The following is a 23,409-nucleotide window of genomic DNA, read 5'->3' as shown; positions in this document are numbered from 1 at the left end:
CTTTAGTAAATAAGAATCCCATCCCAATCATTAGAAGGGGGAAGTCGAGGAAGCTGAGCTAATTTCATGGAAATGTCAGGTAGCAACGAGACAGTTCTGAACAACATCAGATCAGCTATCTCATGGGTCTAGTGTAATTTACCTGCAGTTTTGTGACGCCTGCTATAGTAGATTCACATCAACCGTGCATTTGATGTCTAGACCAATCCCTTACGACGCTCCTGATTGCCTGTTGATAAGCCAATCGCAGGGCTGGAAACAAACTCTCAGTCTCTCTCGAGAGTTCACATGGATAGGATCTATGTTCCACCGCTCCTGAGGGATACCTTTTTCAAAAGCATCCCTCAGGAGGGTGGAACATACATCCTGCCTATGTGAACTCTCGAGAGAGACTGAGAGTTTCCAGCCCTGCGATTGGCTTATCAACAGCCAATCAGGAGCGTCGTAAGGGATTGGCCTAGACATCAAAATGCACGGTTGATGTGAATCTACTATAGTATCCGTGATTGAACGCCACTTCCTGTTGGCTGTTCCAGTCTTGGGTACTTCCTAGTACGTAAGCTCGTCGAGTGCATAGATGAAGAGAGCAACACAACACTCCCTTTCAACTAGTCTCCAAAAAGGGTTTAGAACATAAAAGTGGCCTTTTCAGGGTTAAGAAAACCTTCGCAATATTCAAATTATACCACTTTTAATATATGGATGCAATGTACAGGGGATTTATTTTTGCAACCAAGAATGACATCTAGAATTTTAAATGAGATTATATAGATACGGAATCAATATATCGATGAAAAGGTCTGACAGGAGTAGGGGTCCAGTCTTGTACTGATATTGGTTATTCATTCTAATATGATAGCACTATAATGTAGTTGTTCCATTTAAACTATCAGATTAGAGCTTAACAGGACATTATGACTTTGGTCGGTTGAATATACTTTAATTTCTTTAGGGGTCTAGGTCTTACTGAATAACAGTTCGACTTTTAAGTAGTACATGGGTTTCCGAGGAATGCAGTAACGCCTCACCACATTAGGTGTTGTGTGCGTCTGGCCCTGTGATAAGATGAAACTTACTCTCTGTTTTTTTCCATCTGTCCATCCGCCTGTGGTGTTTGCTTATGGTAACACTGCGTCCCGGGTTTTAGATAGTTACGCTGTGTGTAAGTTTTAGTAAATAAAAGGATATCTTGATGTACATTTGCAACTGAAAAGAGTTTTAATAATTTACTGTATGCGAATTACACCGTTCATATTCGAAATAGGATATTGTTATTATTGTTGAATGTAAGCTGAATGTAACTATCTAAAGCCCGGGACGCAGTGTTACCAAACGCAAACACCACAGGCTGGTGGACAGATGGAAAAAAAAAACCGAGTATAGATAATTATGATCGACTCATACTACAAACTTGCCCTTGAATTGTTTCAAGATATCCTACAGATGAAACTTATTTTCACATGGTTCCTGTTCTAAACTAAGCTACTTTACACTTAACAGTGACTTATACCAGGGGTTCTTAACAGGGGTTATCCATACCCCAGTGGGTATGAGAACCACATGCTGGGGAGTATGGGACTTGATCTCCGGATATTTGTATATATTTGATTTTAATGTGTCAATGTATACATGGCTACATTTTGTAAATGAATAACTATATAAAACTATAAATGCTTTTGACTTTCTGGTATATTCTATTCCTAGCTATTCATACCTAAAGTAGCTATTAAATTAAGTATATTAAGTTATATTGTCAACACATAGGACTTAAGTGTATTTAAGCAAAGGGGGCATGCCGTATGGAACGATACTGAGCAATTCACTTGGGGTCTGGAGTCATCAAAAGGTTAAGAACTAGCCCCTGACCCATAGCCAAAACCGCTTCACGTCTACAAAGGCGGCGTGGCAAAAAACTATGACAATGAAGTAGCTTATAAAAAGAAAAGTCTAAGTTGACGTCTATGGAAGCAGAGGTGCATCTGTAAATGATTTTTGCGGTTGTTTTAAGTATTACTGTTTTTTTTCTCTTTTTTTAAAGAAACATCCGTACTCTGCAAGTGATGATTTGCAGTTTTTAAGAGTTGTATCATCTTAGGTAAATATTTCGAATTTTCTCAATGAGTTTTCTTCAGTTTTAACAAATAGTCAACTTCTCAAAAGTGACAGTGTTTTTGAAGAAAAATTCATTTTATTTCAGTTACAAGTACACTACTTCATTACGTAAGCAAGTTTTCCATTTTGACGCAATTTTGAAGAAAGATGCTTTTTAAATTAATATTCGTCCTTAGGGGAACATCAGAGTACTTTCATAATGATTTAATTTTCTGGTATTGTGAGAAGAATACTTTGCCTCTTTTCAAAAAGGATTTTCACTTTTGAAGATTTTTTTTTATATTTGAAATAACGTAATATCAGTAAAGGAATCGACAATGTTCTCACCTGTTTCATATAACGGAGACTGAATATTCTAAAATGAAAAATGGAAAATTTCTTTCATTTCGCTTGATTTTATGAATTTGTCCCAAGGGAGATAAAATTGAATACGTCCTTTTATTTTATCGCTCAGCTTTCTCGATGTTCGACATTTTTCTTATGTGAAGGCAGTAATTAATTTGATCAAACCGTTCGGTTGACGTAGACCGGTGTATGTTGCTCTATTACAAAGTCGCCTTTGCTGTAAATATATATATATAATATATATATATATATATATATATATATATATATATATATATATATATATATAGACCAGTGTATTACTAGTATCCAGTATGTATATATAAATAGTAAATGAATAAATATATATATATATATATAATATATATATATATATATATATATATATACATATATATATATATACATATATATATATATATATATATATATTATATATATATATATATATATATATATATATATATATATATATATATATATATATATATATATATATATATATATTGATCAGTGTATTCTAGAAATCTCATGTATGTATAAGTATACATGCTACTAATAAGTACCATTATATTACATGTATGTATAATATACATACATACATACAAACATACATACATCATACATACTACATACTATATATATATATACACATAAGGGCCGGAGCTGGAGCTCAAAGAAGATATATTCCGAAGGAAGTAGTAGGGAAAGGCATCCTCATCTTTCAACAGTTTATTAATGTCCGAACGTTTCGCGACGAATTCCAGGTCGCATTTTCAAGGCTAAAAATATATATAAGTTTACGAACATTAATAATTGGATCTAATTTAATTTATATTAAAAATGTCATGGCAACAGCTCTCAATAAAGTAAAAAGTTAAAAGTAAAAGGTAAAAGTTAAAAGTTAAAAGTTAAAAGTTAAAAGTTAAAATTGAACAGCACCTTCAAAGTCAAGACATATTAAAAGTACAGGACTTCACTAAAATTTCAGAAATAACAGGCTTCCCTTCCTTGATCTTATTGTTTTTCCAGAGATGACTCAGGCTTTTACACAGGTGTGTATAGAAAAAAACACATTTACTGGTTTGGGAATGAATTTTTATAGTTGTGTTTCTTTAATTTTAAACGGAACTCTATTTTAACCCTCCTCCATAGAGCTTATACTCACTCATCAAACTGGATAAGCTTTCACGACGAAATATCCTTTCTGGTGAAATATTTTAATAATAATTGTTTTCCTTCACGACTTTTTTTCAGATCTCTAAACAAACTGCTGACAGAGAAAATGGTGCATTCAACACCGGTATCTACTGTATCGAGACTAAAGATGTTTGCAAGTTTCCCTTTCTTGCATGATGATACCTTTAGGAGAACATGCACATCCACTATTCAAAAGATGTTTCCGGCTGTGGACTTGAAAATTATCCCCAAAATCCCTTAAAACCATTGGATCGCTGTTTAGAGTCAAAAGACCAGACTCAGTCCTCTGCTTTCGTCCAGCGTCGTATATAAATATACTTGCCCGAGATGTGATCACGGGACATACGTGGGATGCACGAGGAGGCTGTTGAAGGTTCGAATTGATTCCCACAGGGGCATAAGCCATAGAACAGGTAGTAGGTTATCAAATCCAGAACAATCCATATACGGAATCACTCAAAAACATGTAAAACATATATTGACAGCAAGGATTTTTCTATCTTGGGCCAACTGCGGAACAACAACAACCTGACAATTTTAGAATCTATCATTATTAAAAGACTGTACCGTCGTTAAATACCCAAACGTCCTCTGTGAAATTGTTCATAGCCTAGTTTGGGCAGCTGGTCTGCCTCACTGTATTTTTACCTATATTGTGTCAGTTTTACTCTTTCTTTTGTATAGGTAGGTGTTTCTGAAATTTTAGTGAAGTCCTGTACTTTTAATATGTCTGACTTTGAAGGTGCTGTTCAATTTTAACTTTTAACTTTTAACTTTTAACTTTTAACTTTTAACTTTTAACTTTTAACTTTTAACACTTTTACCTTTTACTTTTACTTTTTACTTTTTACTGTATTGAGAGCTGTTGCCATGACATTTTTAATATAAATTAAATTAGATCAATTATTAATGTTCGTAAACTTATATATATTTTTAGCCTTGAAAATGCGACCTGGAATTCGTCGCGAAACGTCGGCATTAATAAACTGTTGAAAGATGAGGATGCCTTTCCCTACTACTTCCTTCGGAATAATATATATATAATATATATATATATATATATATATATATATATATATATATATATATATATATTATATGTGTGTGTGTAATTATCAATAGTCATGTGTTTACGATTAAACATGCATACACACGTACATTCATACATACATACATTTCAGTCTGTATAGGGCCAAGGTAAATGGGCTTTACATACATGCAGGTAACATTGCAAATGAGCTGCTTCTCCGAGAATTCTAGCCAGCACAGTAAAGGCCACGAAGAAAGGCCCTGGCCGTCGACCCAAGAAATCTGTTGGCATTGTTCGAATCAATACTCGTCTTTCAAACAGGGAGTGAATTCGTGATGGTCGTCGAGCACGACACGAAAATTACGGCTTACTCTATTGATCCCAGAGTACGCTGGAAGTGACGAAGATTGTGTAAACTTCGCCACCTTTCCTCTTTTGTTTTTCCGTGATTCAGACGCGCTGGGTGTACTTAGTACTACAGTTGTTGACGGCTGGATGTAGTGCTAGAGTTTTTGACGGCTGGTTGTAGTGCTAGTTGTTGACGGCTGGTTGTTGTATTAATTGTTGACGGCTGGATGTAGTACTAGTTGTTGACGGCTGGTTGTTGTATTAATTGTTGACGGCTGGATGTAGTACTAGTTGTTGACGGCTGGTTGTAGTGCTAGTTGTTGACGCGTCTAGAATGAAAGCTCGTTTGAGCTGTTTACTGACAACACGTAGAGGAATAGTATTCTTCGATATGTCTGCTATCGTTTATTCCCTTTCGCAAGGTGCATTGTGGGCCTTTTGTTTCGTTTTCGTCCAGTAGCGAGGATGATGACGCTCCGTCATGCTGTGTCCGACGTACTTATTCATGGAGCATGAGATTAACAAGATGGATTTTTATCATGGGTACGTACGCTGTTGCACGTATATGTGGAAATTGTACATTCATGCAGCATACGCATGCAGTCAGATTTATGTGTTTGAAGTACGGGCTTTGTAATGTTGGTATTCCTGTGTTCAGTATGAACAACAGTCCCTTTGGAGAGTAATCGATGGTTCACTTCTCTTTTATTGCACCTATAAAATGTAAGATTTATAGTTACACAGCAGTATAACTGCAGATTATTTTATAGCCTATTCAGGAGAGATACCTTTAGGAGTATTATATTGAAAAGAATAATTTCACGATAGTAAACGTCCTTATTTTATCACAGGTACCGTATTTTGGCAATAAACTCATTCAATTGTTAAAATTACGTTTCTGTGATTCGGAAAAAGATAATAATTCGTCCTTAGCCAGGTGTAAGTAGGTAATCTTTCATTTATATTTTTCTTAAAGGATTTGCGAAAATAAAACTACATTATATGGTTGCTATTCCTTTAATGAATGCTGCATAACGTTCGTCCATTACGCTGTAACGTAAGGAATTTTATCTGTCCCTTACGTTGTATCATAAGTAATCTAATTGTCCCTTAAGTTATATCCCAAATAATCTATACATCCCTTAAGTTATATCCCAAATAATCTATACATCCCTTAAGTTATATCCCAAATAATCTATACATCCCTTAAGTTATATCCCAAATAATCTATACATCCCTTAAGTTATATCCCGAATAACCTGAATTATCTGATTCATCCCTTAAGTTATATCTCAATTTTTTTTTTATTCGTCGCCTATGTTATATCTCAAATAATCTGATTTGTCCTTTAAGTTATATCCCAAATAATATGATTCGTCCATCACATTGTAACCCAAGTAATCTGATTCACCCCTTAAGTTATATCCCAAATTTTCTGATCCGTCGCCTATGTTATATTAAATAACCTGATTTGTCCATTAAGTTATATTTCAATTAATTTGATTCATAACTTGTGTTATAACAAAGTTATGTGATTCGTCCTTTGCATTGTATCCTAAATAATCTGACCGGACCCTTGCCTTACATCCTAAATAGATCTGATTTGGCCATTAAGTTATATCCCAGGTAATCTGATTCGTCCTTTACGTTGTATCCTCAATAATCTAAGTGTTCTTACATTGTATTCTAAATAATATGAGTGGTCCCTTACTTGTGCCCTAAATAGATTTCATTCCACCTTACGTTGTATCGTAAGTAATGTATCCTATATAGTATATCGTTAGTATATTGATACATTCAATCCCATTAAAGGAAATGCAATCAAATATTTCACCACTCTCCTAATTGATGAAATGGTTCTTTCATCCATCTTAACCTGTATTATATTCATTCCTTGCATAATATTCAAGGTAATCTACCCTCAGTGTATTGGTACATTTAGTTCATATAGCTTTTCGCTGAAAATTCATCTCCTTGAATGGAATCAGTTGACTCTATCTCTCTCTCTCTCTCTCTCTCTCTCTCTCTCCCTCTCTATCTCTCTCTTTTCTCTATTTCGACATACTCAGTGTATTGGTAACCCATTTAGTTCATATAGCCTTCCTGAAAATTCATCCTTGAAGGAATCAGTTGACACTTCTCTCTCTCTCTCTCTCCCTTTCTCTCTCTCTACTCTCTCTCTCTCTCTCTTCTTTTAGGACATTCACCTCAGTTGTTATGGGACATTAGTTCATATAGCTTCTTTCGCCTGAAAATTCATCTCATTGAATGGAATCAGTTGACACTCTCTCTCTCTCTCTCTCTCCTCTCTCTCTCTCTCTCTCTCTTTCTCTATCTCTCCTCCCTCTCTCTCCTCTTTCTCTCGCTCCTCTCCCTCTCTTCTCTTCTATTTCCTCTCTCTCTCTATCTATGTTCCCGAACATCTAGTCAGTTTATTGGTACATTTAGTTCATATAAAGCTCTTCGCTGGAAACTTCATCCCCTACTTGAATGAGGAATCAGTTGACACTCTTCTCTCTCTCTCTCCTCCCATCTCCTCTCTCCTCTCTCTTCTCTCTCGCTCCTCTTATTTCGGACATTCTACCCATCCAGTGGTAGTTTGGTACATTTAGTTCATATAGCTCTTCGCTGAAAATTTAATTCATTTCCTTCCTGAATGGAATCAGTTGACACTCCTCTCTCTCTACTCTCTCTCCCTCTCTCTCTCCTTCTCTCCTCCTCTCTCTCGCTCTCTCTCTCTTATTTCGAACATCTACCCACTCAGTGTGTTATGGTACATTTGTAGTTCATATAGCTCCTTCGCTGAAAAATTCTGAAAATTTCATCCTCCTGAATGGGAATCAGTTGACACTCCTCCCCCTCTCTTTTTTTCTCCCACCCCTCTCTCTCTCTCTCTCCTCCTCTCTCTCTCTCTTATTATTCGACATATACCCTCAGTGTATTGGTAAACATTTAGTTCATTATAGCTCTTCGCTGAAAATTCAATTCTCCTTGGAATGGAATCAGTTTGACACTCCTCCTCTCTCTCTCTCCTCTCCCTCTATCTATCTCTTCTCCTCTCTCTCTCTTCTCTCCTCTCTCTCTCTCTCTCTCATTTCGACATCTACCCTCAGTGTATTGGTACATTTAGTTTCATAATAGCTCTTCCTGAAAATTCATTCCTTGAAAATTGGGAATCAGTTGACACCTCCTTCTAGCTCTCTCAACTCCCTCTCTCCTCTCCTCTCCTTCTCTCTCTCTCCTCTCTCTCTCTTATTTCGGAACATCTCCCCTCAGTGTATTGGATTTAGTTCATATAGCTTCTTCGAGCCTGAAAATTCATTCTCCTTGAAATGGAAATTAGTGACATCTCTCTCTCTCTCTCACTCCCTCTCTCTCTCGCATCTCTTCTCTCTACTCTCTCGCTCTCTCTCTCTCTCTCTCTCTCTCCTCTCTCATTTATTTCGACATTTCTTACCCTCAGTGTATTGGTACATTTAGTTTCATATAGACTCTTCGCTGAAAATTCATCATCCCTTGAATGGAATCAGTTGACACCTACATCTCTCTTCTCTCAACTCCCTTCTCTCTCTCTCTCCTCTCCTTCTCTCTCTCTGGTCTCTTTCTTAATTTCGGAACATCTACCCTCCAGTGTATTGGTACATTTAGTTCTTCATATAGCTCTTCGCTGAAAATTCTCTCCTGAAAAATTGGAACAGTTGACACTCCTTCTCTCTCTCGCAATCCCTCTCTCTCTCTCTCTATCTCTCTTCTCTCTCGGCTCTTTAATGTCGAACTCTACCCTCTAGGTGTATTGGAATTTAGTTCATATAGCTCTTCGCCTGAAAATTCATCTCTCTGAATGGAATCCAGTTGACACTCTCTCTCTCCTCCACTCCCTTCTCTCCCTCTCTCCTCTCTCTCTCTCCTCTCTCTGCTTATTCGCACATCTTACCCTCAGTGTAATTGGCTACATTTAGTTCATTATAGCTTCTTCGCTGAAAATTCATCTCCTTGAATGGAATCAGTTGACACTCTCTCTCTCTCTCTCTCTCTGTCTCTCTCTCTCTCTCTCATATCGACATCAATCACTTCACCGGGCGATATCTAATGGCGCCTTACGAACTGAATAGGATCTTGAATGCCCCGTCTATCTCCTTTGTTGATGTCCCTCGTTCTACCCTTCCGGCCATAAGGGAAAATAATAAGTAGGCCTGTCAATAGCCGGTTGAATGGAGAAATGAATAAGGGAAAGATGGAATAAGCTCTCTATCGTCCTCTTAAAAGGGTAGTTAACTTCATACTAATTTGCACTTCTCTCTACAATTCCCGATTAGGATGCCATCTTGAAAGAAGGCTGTAAAATACTTTTTTTTTTTTTTTTTATTTTTTTTTTTACTACCTCGCTTGGGGCTCATTTCACAGAAACATATGCTAAAAAAATAATAATCTGTATAATATTTACTGCGTAAAATGACTGATATATTTTTCTGACGTGTTTGCATCATCTTTAGTGCCAGAGGTACGAGAATGTCCCCCCATCATGTGGAGAATGATCTTGCATGCTATTTTGAAGGACTTTCCATCCACTTCCGAAATCAATGAAGGTCCTCTTGAAGACGTTGTTGGGTTAATGATATGAAGAAATTTCGGGCAAACTTGGCGTGGTTTCATTGGAACAATAACAATAGGAAAGATGAAGACTTATTGAAAAGACTGTTTAGTAAGTCAGAAATGTTATTGAATTTTCTTGATACAAAATTCTTGATACAAAATTCCCTTTTTGTTTACATTATTTACTATAGTAGATTCACATCAGCCGTGCATTTGATGCCTAGGTCAGTCCCTTACGACGCTCCTGATTGGCTGTTGTTAAGTCAATCACAAGGCTGGATTCTGGAAACTCTCAGTCTCTCTCGAGAGTTCACATAGGCAGGATCTATGTTCCACCTCTCCTGAGAGATACTTTTGAAAGACGTATCTCTAAAGAGAGGTGGAATATACATCCTACCTATGTGAACTCTCGAGAGAGACTGAGAGTTCCAGAGCTGTGATATCAACAGCCAATCAGGAGCGTCGTAAGGGACAGGCCTAGACATTAGATGCACGGTTGATGTGAATCTATAATAGCCCAGTAACCACCAGACATTGCCAACTTTCTGATAGGTTTTGTTCTGACGACGAATCATTCGGAAAAGAAGCTATATTTTTAATCCCATCATTATGTGGGAAGCGTTGACTAGGTAATTAGTGCATATGATTAATTAGAATGTAAACTGTATGAAGGAGTCATTCCGAGATTCCTTGTCTGCAGGTTGCAAGGCGAACTTGGAAAAAGTGCTGCTTCGGCAAAAGGATCACTCAGTCCCAAGGTGGTGAAAACACCCATAAGAGTTTTAGAACCATATTTTTGACCGAGGTGAGCAACAAGGTCTGTTTGTCAGTTGGATATGAAAACATCTGATCTAAATGCTCTTGTTATAACCTCTGATATTGGTATGCATGTTTGTGCCATGTTTCATCCTTTATGTCGTACAGCTTACAAGCCGCCAAGAAGACATTATTTCCCGCTTCCAGATGTAATGAAGTTAATGAACAGGAGGAAACCTACCTATCTCATTGCAGATTTAAATGCCAGACACCAACTATTTGGATACAGGCAATCTAATTACACAGGTAAAGAAATTGTCAGATTAATAAATAAAAAGTATATCATACACTTAGGACCTGATTTTGATACTTTCGTAGCAAATAACAGAAAAGGAAAGCCAGACATAATATTAGGAAATAACAAAATTCACCTCAATATTGCCATTACAAGAGGGCCAGCAACCTCCTCCGATCATATACCAATGGTAATCACATTGTCAACAAATCCAATAATGATTCCATCCTTAGAAATACCAAATATAAAAAGAGCAAGCTGGGAAGGCTTCAAAAATGAAATAGAAGGAAAAATTAGTAGACAACCAACAAAAAATTCAAATGAAATAGAAATAACAAAAGAAATAGTTGACGAAGAACTTGAAGAATGGTATAAAGATATAGAGGAAGCTATAAAAAATCATATACCCATAACTAAATACACAACACTTCCACACCCTATTAGTAGTGATAAGTTAAAATTGATACAATGGCACTACAACAACATCCAAAACACAGTACTTATAACAGGTTGGAACAACACATTGATGAGAAGATATGTATCATTACAAGAACAGTTAGTACAAGAAAACTCAAGATTATATCATCAAAATTGGGAAGACTTAATAAAAAATACACAAATACAGTACAATAACCCAAAACATTTCTGAACTCCGTTGCAAGACTGATTGGAAGCAAAACTAATACATCGCCATACATAAAGCATAGGGATGAGAAAATATATGATGACCAAGAGAAAGAAGTACTGCACAAGACCTACTGGCAGGAAATATTCCAGATAATGCAGGAGGATACCCAAAATTTCGACAACCAACATGAGACAATAGTCAATGAATTCATTGAACAACATAGACACAGAACGAATCCGCATCATGCAGCCGACATAAACAGACTCAATGAAGACTGCCCTCTAACAAGGAAAATAGAATTATGGGAAATCAAAATAATAATTAAAAATTTTAAACACAAGGCACCAGGAAGAAGTGGAATTAACAAGGTCATAATTCAAAATTTACCAGACATTGCACTTGAAAAATTGAGAGAAATATACAATTGGGCTCTCTCAATGGGATATTTTCCAATTATATTCAAGAATGCAATAATGATTTTGATACCCAAACCAGGAAAAGATACGTGCCAGGTAGAGAATTTTAGACCAATATCACTACTAGAAATACCTGGCAAAATATTTGAAAAAATAATAAACACAGACTAGTGTTCCTAGAAGGGTAATCAGCTACACAATAAAAATCAATATGGATTTAGAAAAGGAAGAGGAACCCAGATTGCAATAGCAACAATATATGAGAGCATTGCACTGTCACAAAGAAGTAGGTACCTATGCAACCTAGTATGTAGAGATATAACAAAGGCATTTGACAAAGTATGGATACAAGGACTTCAATACAAAATATTACATCTCAACCTTCCAGGCATTTTTGAGAAAATACTATGCAACTTCATCAAAGATCGAACAGCAGCAATCAAGTCACTAAATTACATAGGGAATCCATTCCCGTTACTAAGTGGAGTCCACAAGGATCTGTACTCAGTCCAACATTATTCATATTATAACATCAGATATGACTCCACCACCCAGAGTACTGTACTGATGTCTGCTTTGCAGATGATATAACTCAAATAGTTCATACACCCATGAAAAAACGTACTAGGAGAAGGGACCCCAAATTTGAAAAGACAAGTAGCACAAAAAACAATGAACCAAATTGAAAGAATAAATCAATTTGAAAAGAAGTGGAAGATAAAGACAAATAAATCCAAATTCCAACTAGTATCGGTATCTGCATACAAACCTGCACAAATATTGTTAGACCAACAACCAATGAATTTTACTATAAGTACAAGAATACTAGGAATGCAATTCGGACAAAGGGAATATCAAGACATGTGAGAGAAAGGCTAAGGATAGCAAGAACACAAAATACAAAGCTGAAAAGGTTTAAGAATATGAACACATCTATCAAAATCCATTTCTACAAAAGCCTAATCAGACCAATAATGGAATATCCACCAATACCCACGTGCTTAGCATCGACTTCCAATATAAGTTCATTACAAAAATTCCAAAATAAGATTCTAAGGTCTGCAGTGAGAAACAATCAAGAAGATGACGATCTGAATATAGACAAATACATAAAAAATACAAAATAGAACCAATTAATCAGAGATTATACAGACTGGCAACCAATATATGGAGTAAACTAGTTCAATACAATAGTGAATTAGTAGAAGAATCAGAAGCAGAAGAGAGAAACCTTGACCCAAACAACACAGACCACAGATGTTGGAGAAGAGTATCTTCATATATTCATCGCGATGAACCTCGACCATTATACTATTAATTAAGAAATGTCTTGTGAAAAAAGTAATTTGTAGAATTTAATATGTAGATATGATGCAAAATCATTATGATAATTAAAATTAAGTTTAGAGTTAGAAAATTGGAACTTTATTAAATATGATTATATTATGTAATAAAATTCAAAATATGTAATCTGTACAATTCACCATGTCATATAATGTATAATCATTATTGTATTATGTTAATATTAGCTAGAAAATTGTACCCTTACCCAAATATAATCGTGGATAAACCACACTTTACCTTACTCTTACTAATACTTAACTATCTAAACTATTCCCTACCAAGGTTAGCTAGCTAACTACCCTCACTCTTCTTTCACCCATCTTACCTATCAGCTAAAAAAAAAAAAAAAAAAAAAATGTCGTACAGTAAAATAGTTATATAAAACATGGCTGTTGGGGACGGCTTGTATAAGGGATTCTAAGTCATCCAGAAGTTCATCCAGTGGTAAATACAGATCAATGTCGACTGTTCTTATTTTTCATCGTTGTGTCATTGTTGTTTATACAAAGCTTCGGTCAGAATTTTGTGTCTGACAGCACGGAAACATGAAATCACACTTCTTCTTTTGTTTGCGAATGTAATAGCTCCACGTTTTAAACCCAATTTTAATTTTATTCTTTTTTTTTCATGGAGGAGATTACATCATATTCCTCAAAACTTTCACTTCTTCTCGGTTCACCTCGTGTTAAATAAAAGCATAAGACAGTGAGTGCCCCTGAGGCTGTAGCAACTTGGAGATGACAACGTTTCATCTCAGGAGGTGACTTGTAGAACTTCCTCATGTAGTAGGTTTGATGGTACCTTTGCCTTTGTAACAGTAAAATTCAGTACGTTAACTGTGAGCCTCTTTTGATTTAATCGTCGTTTTTGACATACTTCCAATATAGTCTTTAAAGTGACGTCTCAGCACTTCAAAAAATCACTTTCACTTAAAAATTTCATGTCTTTTATTGCAAACAATGCTTCTCTACATCTCGCCAAGAGAATTATGAAATAAAAGAAATAAAAATGTATTACTAGATATTTCAGATTTATTAAATCCTGGAAAGATTTTGTACTCTGTTCTTGGTTTTAACTTTTCAAAGTTTTTCAGTACTCTTGACTAAGAAAGTTTTAAATAATTCCATTCAGTGTTAGTCTATCAGTGTTTCACACCTTCCTCTTTAATTTCACTTCAGAAAGTAGTCCTTCACTAATGAGGTAGTTGATCACTGAAGATATCTTAGCACTGAAATGTAATTAATTGACTGTAGTTCGGAGCTGACAACAACCTTCGAAAGGACATGCAATGGTAGTTCCTAGGTAATATGAGGTAGGGTGAGTGAAACAGAAATATTTATGAATATTGTTGCACTACTGGCCTAAATATTAGTAGATGCATAGATAAGGGGCTGTTTGCAACATTTTTTGAAGAGAATTGTTTGTAGATGATTACTTGGGGGCGACACATTTTTGCCCTGAGTGAGTTTCAAACGAGGCATTTACGGAAACTTACTTTATGTCCCCTTTTTTCCGAGATGACCCACTCCAAGAGTGCGGATGAGTTGTGAATTATTGTCATTATAAAACTCATACTCTTGCGGGCGATGATATAACTTATACCATCTTTTTTTTGCTTTTTCCTATTATCATTTGTTCTCCCTTATTTACATATTAGAAGGAAAGCAATTAGCCTGCGATGGTGCAACTACATCACCGTATTTTAAACGGTTGTTGATATGCATCCGGCTAGCAGTCCGGTTCTTTCGGAATAACTGTAGAAAATTGCACATACGAACACACACATATGTGTGTGTGTGTACTTCGAACCTAGATCTAAGATCAGGAATAGGATACTGCACTTAGTGTGCCTCTTAGGACCTGAACAATAAATAAAGAAGTTAGTCGAAAGTGCACGGTGCAATGATGAATATATGTAGGCCTAGCAGCCTTATCCCAATCGACTTACTAAGAACCGGAGCGCTAATAGTTCCGAGCCACCTCGAAGGGAAACAGGTGCGTGGTATATAAAGCATATGGACATGTACTACTACGTGCATTATATATTCATTTTTTCGAGTTCATCTTCTGTGACAGGAGTGGCTTCAGAAAAAGACCAGCATCATGGTCGCTGCCACCTACCTTACTGTAACCGATGAGTCTTGGGTGAACCTCATATGCAGAAAGCCTTCGAAACGTTCTCTCTCTCCTCTCTCTCTCTCTCTCTCTCTCTCTCTCTCTCTCTCTCATGCAATTTGCAGCACCTGCCTTTGTGGTCATATTCCTGATCTTAGATCCAGGTTCGAAGTAGGAACAATCATGGTCCAAGTTTAGATAGCTGTTTTGCGCCTAAGGTAGTCAGCGACCCTCTGGCACCTGGCTTTGATTGCCAGCATTGGACCAGTTAACCAGTTGAATTGTGCTTCCACAACACCATCTTTGGGTGAAATACCACTCCCTCTCCGCACCATGTTATTTTTTTCTTGGTTTTAGAGTGCATGGGCAGGGTATGGGCACTCTCTGAAATGAAGGTTAGTTCGCCCAGCTATATATTTGTTGTTTAATGTACTTCTGAAGGAAGTGGTTCAACTTATTGGGTTACTGGATAGTTCATGGCAACTGCCAGTCTTCATAGGCCTTGTCCAGCCATTTCTCCTCTCTCTCTCTCTCTCTCTCTCTCTCTCTCTCTCCTTCCTAACACTTTACTTGTATTTTGCTCCTCACGGATTCAGTACCAAATGAAATGTTCGGTGGACTCATTCATTCATAAGGTTTTCCAAGACGCAATTCCTTCGGCAAGCAAAAGAAAAATGAGATAATTACGTCGATGAGTTTAACTGACAAAAAACGACAGAAAAGTTTTTTTGACGAATTGTTTAAAGTGCCTCGAGCGTGTTTTTTTTTTTCTTTCTAATATACGTGAGTACACGATGCGTTAATTAATAAGAAAATTATGTTATTATATTTCTAAACAGCTAACTTGAGGTAGATACGAAGGTTCTCATTACAACGGAGGCAACGAATCACGGTAGAAACTGATATCCTGACAGAACGCCAATAATCGTTGATTGGTTAATTAAGGTAGGAGGGCTGTCTCATCATAAAGTTACTGCTAAAGGTCTTGTTGTGATAGTTTCACACTTGTCACTCCGTAGAGCAAGTGTAAACAAGCTCACACTCGCGAGAACGCATACAACTAATAACCAGTACAAAGTCTTACGCACTACCTGACAACGACATCACATTCTTGCAGTTTTTCTCGAATTACCGCTCTTGCAGAGAAAGAAAACGACTAAAGGCAGCGTCAAACGGTTTTCTGTCATCCTATGAGCGTTCTTTGCGCAAAGAAACCGTGAAATCTTTTACGTTTGCGCACAGGCAAGCCTGTCGAGGCAGCGGTTGTTCGATGCAAATATGATATCGCGTAAGTTCTACCTAACTTTCCCTCAGTCCTGTCACTAATGGTGGCTCATTTGCGACGCTAGTTTATAGAGCCAAATGAATCAATTATTGGTTAACTTGGGGGCAAAGTTTAGCTGAGAGATAATAAATACACTAAATAAACTGCATGGTGTGTTACCAGCTAAGTTAACGAGAAACCAGTGCTGCTTCTAACCGTAAAGGAAAGCCGTAGGTCTATCGGTTTTATTATAATGAGCAACCTTATTATTGGTACTGCTACTACTACCATGAGGGCTGGGTACACCATCGTAGTTAGGATTATTATAACTTGGGATCCTGTGTCTTTGGCTAGAATGACGATGAAATTGGGAGTTCGGTGTCGTGTTGCCTTTAGGCCTAATTCTGTTATGATTTTGGATATTTCTGGAAAAAATAGATAATTTGTTATGCAAATGAAAGGAATTTTTGGGACTGATAGCTATTTTCAAATTTACTTTTTTTTTACTTTGGTCGTTTTTTCACAGGTCACAGGTCAACTGACGCTAAAACTTTAGATTTTTTCTCTATTTCTCATAAAGTGTGATATTGAGAGGTATCTGGTCTTCAGAATTTGATGATACGTGTCGAGGGGTATTGCTTTAGGTACTTTTGACCTCGACCTATTTATCAAGGTCCATGATCAACATTTCATCTTTTTAATAGATGAAACTTAATAGTTCGGTATATTAGATGTTGGTCGTTGGCCTCTCTCTCTCTCTCTCTAACATATATTTTAAGGTCCCAGGTCAGCCAACATTTCCATTTTTCTTCAGCATAGTTAAACACAGGTCACTCAGTTACCTGAAATTTAAAGGTACCTTAAGGGTTGGTAATTACTTTTGCCATAATATTATCTATTCATTTATTTTTCTTGGTCACAGGTCATTCAGTGACCTGAAATTTAAAGATATCTGGTCTTTTAGAGGAAGTGGGGTTATTTCGCACCCTATAGTTTGCTGAAAGTCTTTTGACCTCCAAATCTTCCAAAACCTTGTTCAGCTATTCTGTCAGTCATATCTATTACCTCTTAGAGAACTCTCGATAGAAAAATATTAATTATAAGCTTTGAATTGAAAGACGTTTCGATGTGTCATGTTCTGCAGTAATTATTTTTAAGTGCAGTTACATAACTTACATTAGGTTTTAATATTGTCATTTCGTAACACCACATTCTTTGAGAAGTTACGTTGTTAATAACGCTGTTTTTTTTTTCATTCTTGGGATTCAGTCTCTAATTACTCAAGAACATTTTGACGATAGTGAGTTGAGATTTGTAATGCAATACTACTTCAGGTCCTTGCTAGGGAAACTTAGTTTGGAGAGCGATGAATGAAGGATTTGAAATTCTATATGTAGTATAATGCTCCCCAGTTTTGTTCTTTAAAATATTGATTTTTGTTGTGAATATTATCATGCACAAGAAAAGTGCCATTCTTCAGGCATCCGAGTTGACTAATCGTTTAATTCCGTGTTTCAAAACATATAAAACAAGGCGTGAATTCGAAAACTGATTCTAAAATGAATATAAATTAAATAAAATATCGAATGTAATGAATATAAGGTACATATTCATTAAAACCAAATCATTTTTAGTCAAGAATAGTTATATAATGTCAAACTCGTATACAATACCATGCGGTCTTGGCTCGTCAGTCACAGAGATACGGAGATTTGGCAAGACGTCAGTCATAAGTCCATAACCATATTCCTGGATAATCTCATCTTGAAACGTGAACCGACGAGTCTGTTTAAAAACTTTTGTGCTAAGTGCTAATACACTTGAAAAAAATGTCATCACTATATAGTCAAGCATTGACTGGTGAATTTGGCAGTTTTCTAAATGAAACTGGTTTCGTGCTCTCGGAGAGCCCTGAAAATTACAGCAGACTTAACGCAACTACTGTGACACCAAACATGGCTACCCAAACAAATCGTCATTCATGGAGGTATTTGATATTTATTCATGTTTTGGGACAAGACTTGGTGCTGTTTGGATTGAATTTCACTTGAACATGATAAGAAATGGCGTAAATGACATTTGTATGGTTACAATACCTCATGGCATAAGGTAATTTCGAAATAAAATCAGATGAGCCTAGAAGTCTTTAGGTCTGTGGTATGCCCCAGGTAGAATAGCCTAGGAGGCATTTTTAGAGTAAAGTAACGAACTGGATATTGGTATCATCTATGTGTAGCATCAGTCTTAGTATATCCATGCAGTATAGTCAGATCGCTAACTGCAATCAAGTTTGGTAGTAAAAATCATGAAAGAGTATCTAGGCCTATCCATCTACTAAGCTATTTTCATAAGATAATGGAATGCTAGGCCTAGTCTAAAGTAGGCTGAGTAAAAATTACTATTCTCACAATTTAAAAAAGGAAGGATTAAGATGCCTTGCTAAGTGGTTACTCCAATAATTAGGTATTTCTACTAAAGTTTTAACTGTGTCACTGTAATGGTAAATGTACGTAGGCTCTAACTGTAATGGTAAAATTTTACTTTATGCCACTATCACAACTTTGGCTTGAAAATATTATTTTCATATGTTTTATGTGTGCTTTGAACGTTTGTGACGTTCGTTTCGTTATAATTTTGTGCCAGACATGAACTATACATTTTTCAGATTCTTTATGCGTCTTATGAAGTTTTAATGTTATCTGTATGGACCCCTCTCTTCTAACCCTGCCCTTTTATCTACTAATCATTAGAAAACCAGCGTTTTGAGTAATAAAATCCAAAATGAGCGAACTGTTTTTAGAGGAATGGAAAGAATCATATAGGCTAGAAGAAAATCGGTTAGAGGAATATGGTCCATGTGTGTACCCTAATTGATAGACTAACAATCCCAAAGCCAATGACATATTCCAAAGAATTGTTAAGGGTAATTACAGGGATACATCCTAACCCAACATAGGAAGCCAGATACTACCCGACTGGATCCCCCAACCTAACCTGACCTTGCAAACTGTAAACTTCAAATTACAGTAGAGAAATGCATCCTAACCTAACCTAACCTAAACAAGGACATCAGGTCCTTGCTGGGTTACCTGCACCCACTGATTTGATCTTAGAAGGTACTACAGTGTTATATGTTTTAATGTTTTGTTTTAGGTCTTGTGTATATGCATTGTATTTGTTATTAGAAATAGGTAAAGGGGGCTATATCTCCACACCATTTATGCTAATACCCAGTTTTCACCAGTCACAACTAGGCTCCAGGATGTGTTGCCTAGCAAGAGCTGCAAGCTGATTGGTGGCTTTTTCTTTATTTCTTGTCACACAATGCATTTTTTTACTTGCTTGTGATGAAGGTTATATGACACATGTAAATCTACAAGTAGGCTAGATTTATTTGACATTTTGTTTCCCTTGAAAATTCTGTTTCACACTTTTTAAGATTTTGTGTTTCAGTTAAATTTTCTTCAAACTTTATATAAGCTCTTTATTTTTACTTCAAATTTGGTTTGTTTCCACTTTAAAGTTTTATTATCCCTTTTTAAGTACAGCATTCTTTGAACATAACACCTTTACACATTTACATATCAATTGGAATGTCCAGGAAGGGTGGAAATCTGTTGTTCTGGAAAGTGTGAAATTCCAATGGGCTAAACGTGTCTTAACTATTATTTTAAAAAAATAAAAAAATTGCACATGAACTTCAAGCTCAAAAACTTCCCAAACAAGTCCCAAACAACAGGGATTTGAAAAAAGTTTGTTATGGTAATTTGGAAATATTTCTTATTATAGTTGTGCAGTTTCATATTTCATTTCAGCATAACTAATACTGTATGTTATTTTGAAAATTACTATTGTAGGCTAGCCTAGCTTGTACATATCTATGATCACTACTTTTTTTAATATATAATATATAAATTTTCCTCCTTCACCAAATTTAATAATAACTAATGAATGAATGGTGGTATTTTTGCCTTAATTTCAATAAATACTGCCATTACTACCATTCGTTTCACAGAATTTGTTGCAGGCAATAATTAATTTTTATCATATATTAACCAAGGAGAGGATAGAGTGATCACAGAAAAAGTGGTAAGCTGGGTCAGCCTACCAATAGTGTTTTTGAGTATAATTATAACATGAGTAAAAACTCAAATGAATGGGCAGGGCTATTGTACTGAAAATTGTAATTATCTATAAGCTAATCCTGAAGAGAATTGTGACCATGGCCTAGGCTATAGGACAGCTATTTTAGTTAGTGTTATGCCCAAAATTTAAAAAAAATAGTATATGATACAAGGCTTAGTGTGGGTGGTGTACTATTGCCAAACTATGAAAAGTTTTATGAGTAACATAAAATATCAGAGGCTGTGTTCGATTTTAAATTCCCATTTTAATGATATTTACACTGGGGTGTAGCAGATCTAAATATCCAGTGCATATTTTCACCAGAATATAATCTGTAAGTTTATGATCATTGGCCTAATTAAGATCTTTAAATTCCTATTAATAGATAGATGAATTATCAGGACCCACTGGGTTAAGTGAAGGCCCTGGGCTCAGCTAGACCATTCTATGCAAGAAGCACAATCTTTGTCAGCTTATGCATTTTTTCCAACTTTGAGCTGTTACTATAGTAAGATTAGAGCAAAACTAGAAAAATTTCAGGAAGTTGCACAAATATTTTAAAGATTTCCAAAATCAAGAATTTGAAAGTACACTACTGAATTAAGCAATGTAGCTCTTATGCACAGTAGGCTAGATGAACATGGTTTCATGACAAATTTATTAACAGTGTATAATTTCCCTAGAGCAAAGTGCATTTTTTTTTCTTTTTTTTATCTGAAGCTCTACAAAGGATATTGGTCTTGATGTTTATATAGGATTTATAAATGTCAGTGCTCTGGAGGTTGATTTTCTTTGAAATCTTATTCATCTTAATAAAACAAAATTTTAATAGGATAAAATAAAGTTTCCTGAATACAGTATATAGTAGGTTTTGCATTGAGTTTAAGCATATAAAACCAAGAGGTATAAAACAGGCTTACTGGTGATGTATGCATAAGTTAGGTTAAAACTGATGAACAAGAATAAACCAAACCAGTGGAATTTAAGCTTAACGTCACCAGTAGGCTGCCCTAGTTTGTTCTTGAGTTAGGTTTGATATTTCCCTATGTTAGGCTAAAACAACCTCCAGAGATTATTTTAACTCATAAATTGGCAATATTACGCTAAGTTACTGCTATGTCTGCCCTTCATTTATTATTGCTGGATGCCCTTTATCTTCATTGGAATTCGTGGCAAACCAGTGTCATGAAGGTTAGGCCAAGACTAGACTATATGCCGGGAGTAAAAGTCTACCTGTTTTGGGATTGTCTTATCTTACATATTGTTATACAGGCAAGCATTTGCGATTTTTGACATTGTTTACTATCATATGTATCCACTGTGTCAAACATTTAACACTGTCTTTCACTGTGACAAGTCCTTCATTCACAACATCCACTAATGTGAGGCCTATGTGTTACACGTCATGCAAATCTGCTACTCCGCCTTTTGCACATTACTCAACCACGCGTGTTTGAAAGTGTATTGATATGTATGAAACAAGTGAATTATATCAAGGCGTAAATGATTTTGTTCCTTGATCTCGGGTCTTTTTAAGCGCACCAGGGCGTCCATAACGTTTGTCACCTTTTCACAAGTATCGCCTTATCTCTGGCTTCATGTCGGCATATAGACTCTGACCGCAAGAATTATTGTTGTTGTTTATGATTAAGCTGACCTTGTGTCAGCACGGGCTCTTGCTCACAGAGCAGCCCAGTAAAGGCCGCAAGAAGAAGCTATGTAGCGGTTTCTATACTGTAGAGAATAACCAAAAATAGGCTAAAAGCACGAGAAGAAATTTGAAAATTTTATATCCTGTTTATGAGATACAGTATGTTTCTTTGCTTGTTTGCGCAAAGGCAAATTTTATTCTATCGACCCCTTCCGGGGTATGAGAATTACAAAATTACACAAATATATATATTTTGTATTTAGGACCAGGGCTGTTGTTTCAGTATGGATATTTGATTAATATCAGCGACTAATGCCTATATTACGATTATTACAATGAATCCAAAATCCCCCTCCCTTTTTTTTTCAATCCCAAACAACCAAACATGATTTTATTTCTGGGCTGTTGGGCCACCTGCCTCGATATCGTGTTGGGATAAATATGATTGAAGAGAATTTACTCTCTCTCTCTCTCTCTCTCTCTCTCTCTCTCTCTCTCTCTCTCTCTCCACACACATATTTAAATATACATATATATATATACATATATATATATATATATATATATATATATATATATATATATATATATATATATATATATATATATATATATATATATATATATTTACACACACACTGCAGCAGCTACATCAAACGGTTTTCGCCCAATCACCTCTAACGAGGTGTTGTTAGTTATACCTCCACAACGTCTATACAGCACACACGACAGAACACAGCATGAGCAAGTACTAACAATTTAAGGGCGTGGTGATGGTTGTTGTTCGAGAACGGCCTTTACTCCGTGGGACTTGACGAGGCTCTTCTAAATTTGAAGACGTAAATTGATTAATATACCAAAGCGAAATCCATCAGCATATTTTCTTAATACTTAATGTTAAACGCTAATTACAATACATAGACGTTGTGTTGCAGTAATGCCAACGTACACATTCTGAAACTATTTCGAAATGGGACCCGGCTATAAACATGAATTGTATTTATGTAAAGTATATATATATATATAGTATATCATATATATATATATATATATATATATATATATTTATATATATATATATATATATACGTAGATTACCCACAACCTCGAAACACAAACTAGTAAAACCTTTGGGTTGGGGATGTGTTCACTAACAATTTATTCCATGGCGCGTTGAACACAACAAA

The 23,409-nt window shown here is 35.8% G+C and overlaps 1 protein-coding gene across 7 annotated transcripts in view; it reads left to right on the top strand.

The window, feature by feature from the left end:
* The window catches only part of LOC135222669 (galanin receptor 2a-like), a 711,404-nt gene that overhangs the window by 183,467 nt on the left and 504,528 nt on the right, over positions 1–23,409 (top strand). For 3 of the 7 annotated variants that reach the window (XM_064260821.1, XM_064260817.1, XM_064260819.1), the window contains exon 1: positions 18,154–18,433. The exons of the other annotated variants lie outside the window; for them this stretch is intronic. The gene's annotated coding sequence lies outside the window, so the exon portion shown is untranslated. Of the gene's footprint in view, positions 1–18,153; positions 18,434–23,409 lie in introns of those variants that run through there. 7 annotated transcript variants of the gene reach the window in all.

This window comes from Macrobrachium nipponense, chromosome 8 (genome assembly GCF_015104395.2).
Source record: "Macrobrachium nipponense isolate FS-2020 chromosome 8, ASM1510439v2, whole genome shotgun sequence".
Taxonomy (NCBI): domain Eukaryota; kingdom Metazoa; phylum Arthropoda; class Malacostraca; order Decapoda; family Palaemonidae; genus Macrobrachium; species Macrobrachium nipponense.
The sequence above is the reverse complement of the archived record's forward strand: the minus strand, read 5'-3'. Positions and strand labels throughout refer to the sequence as shown.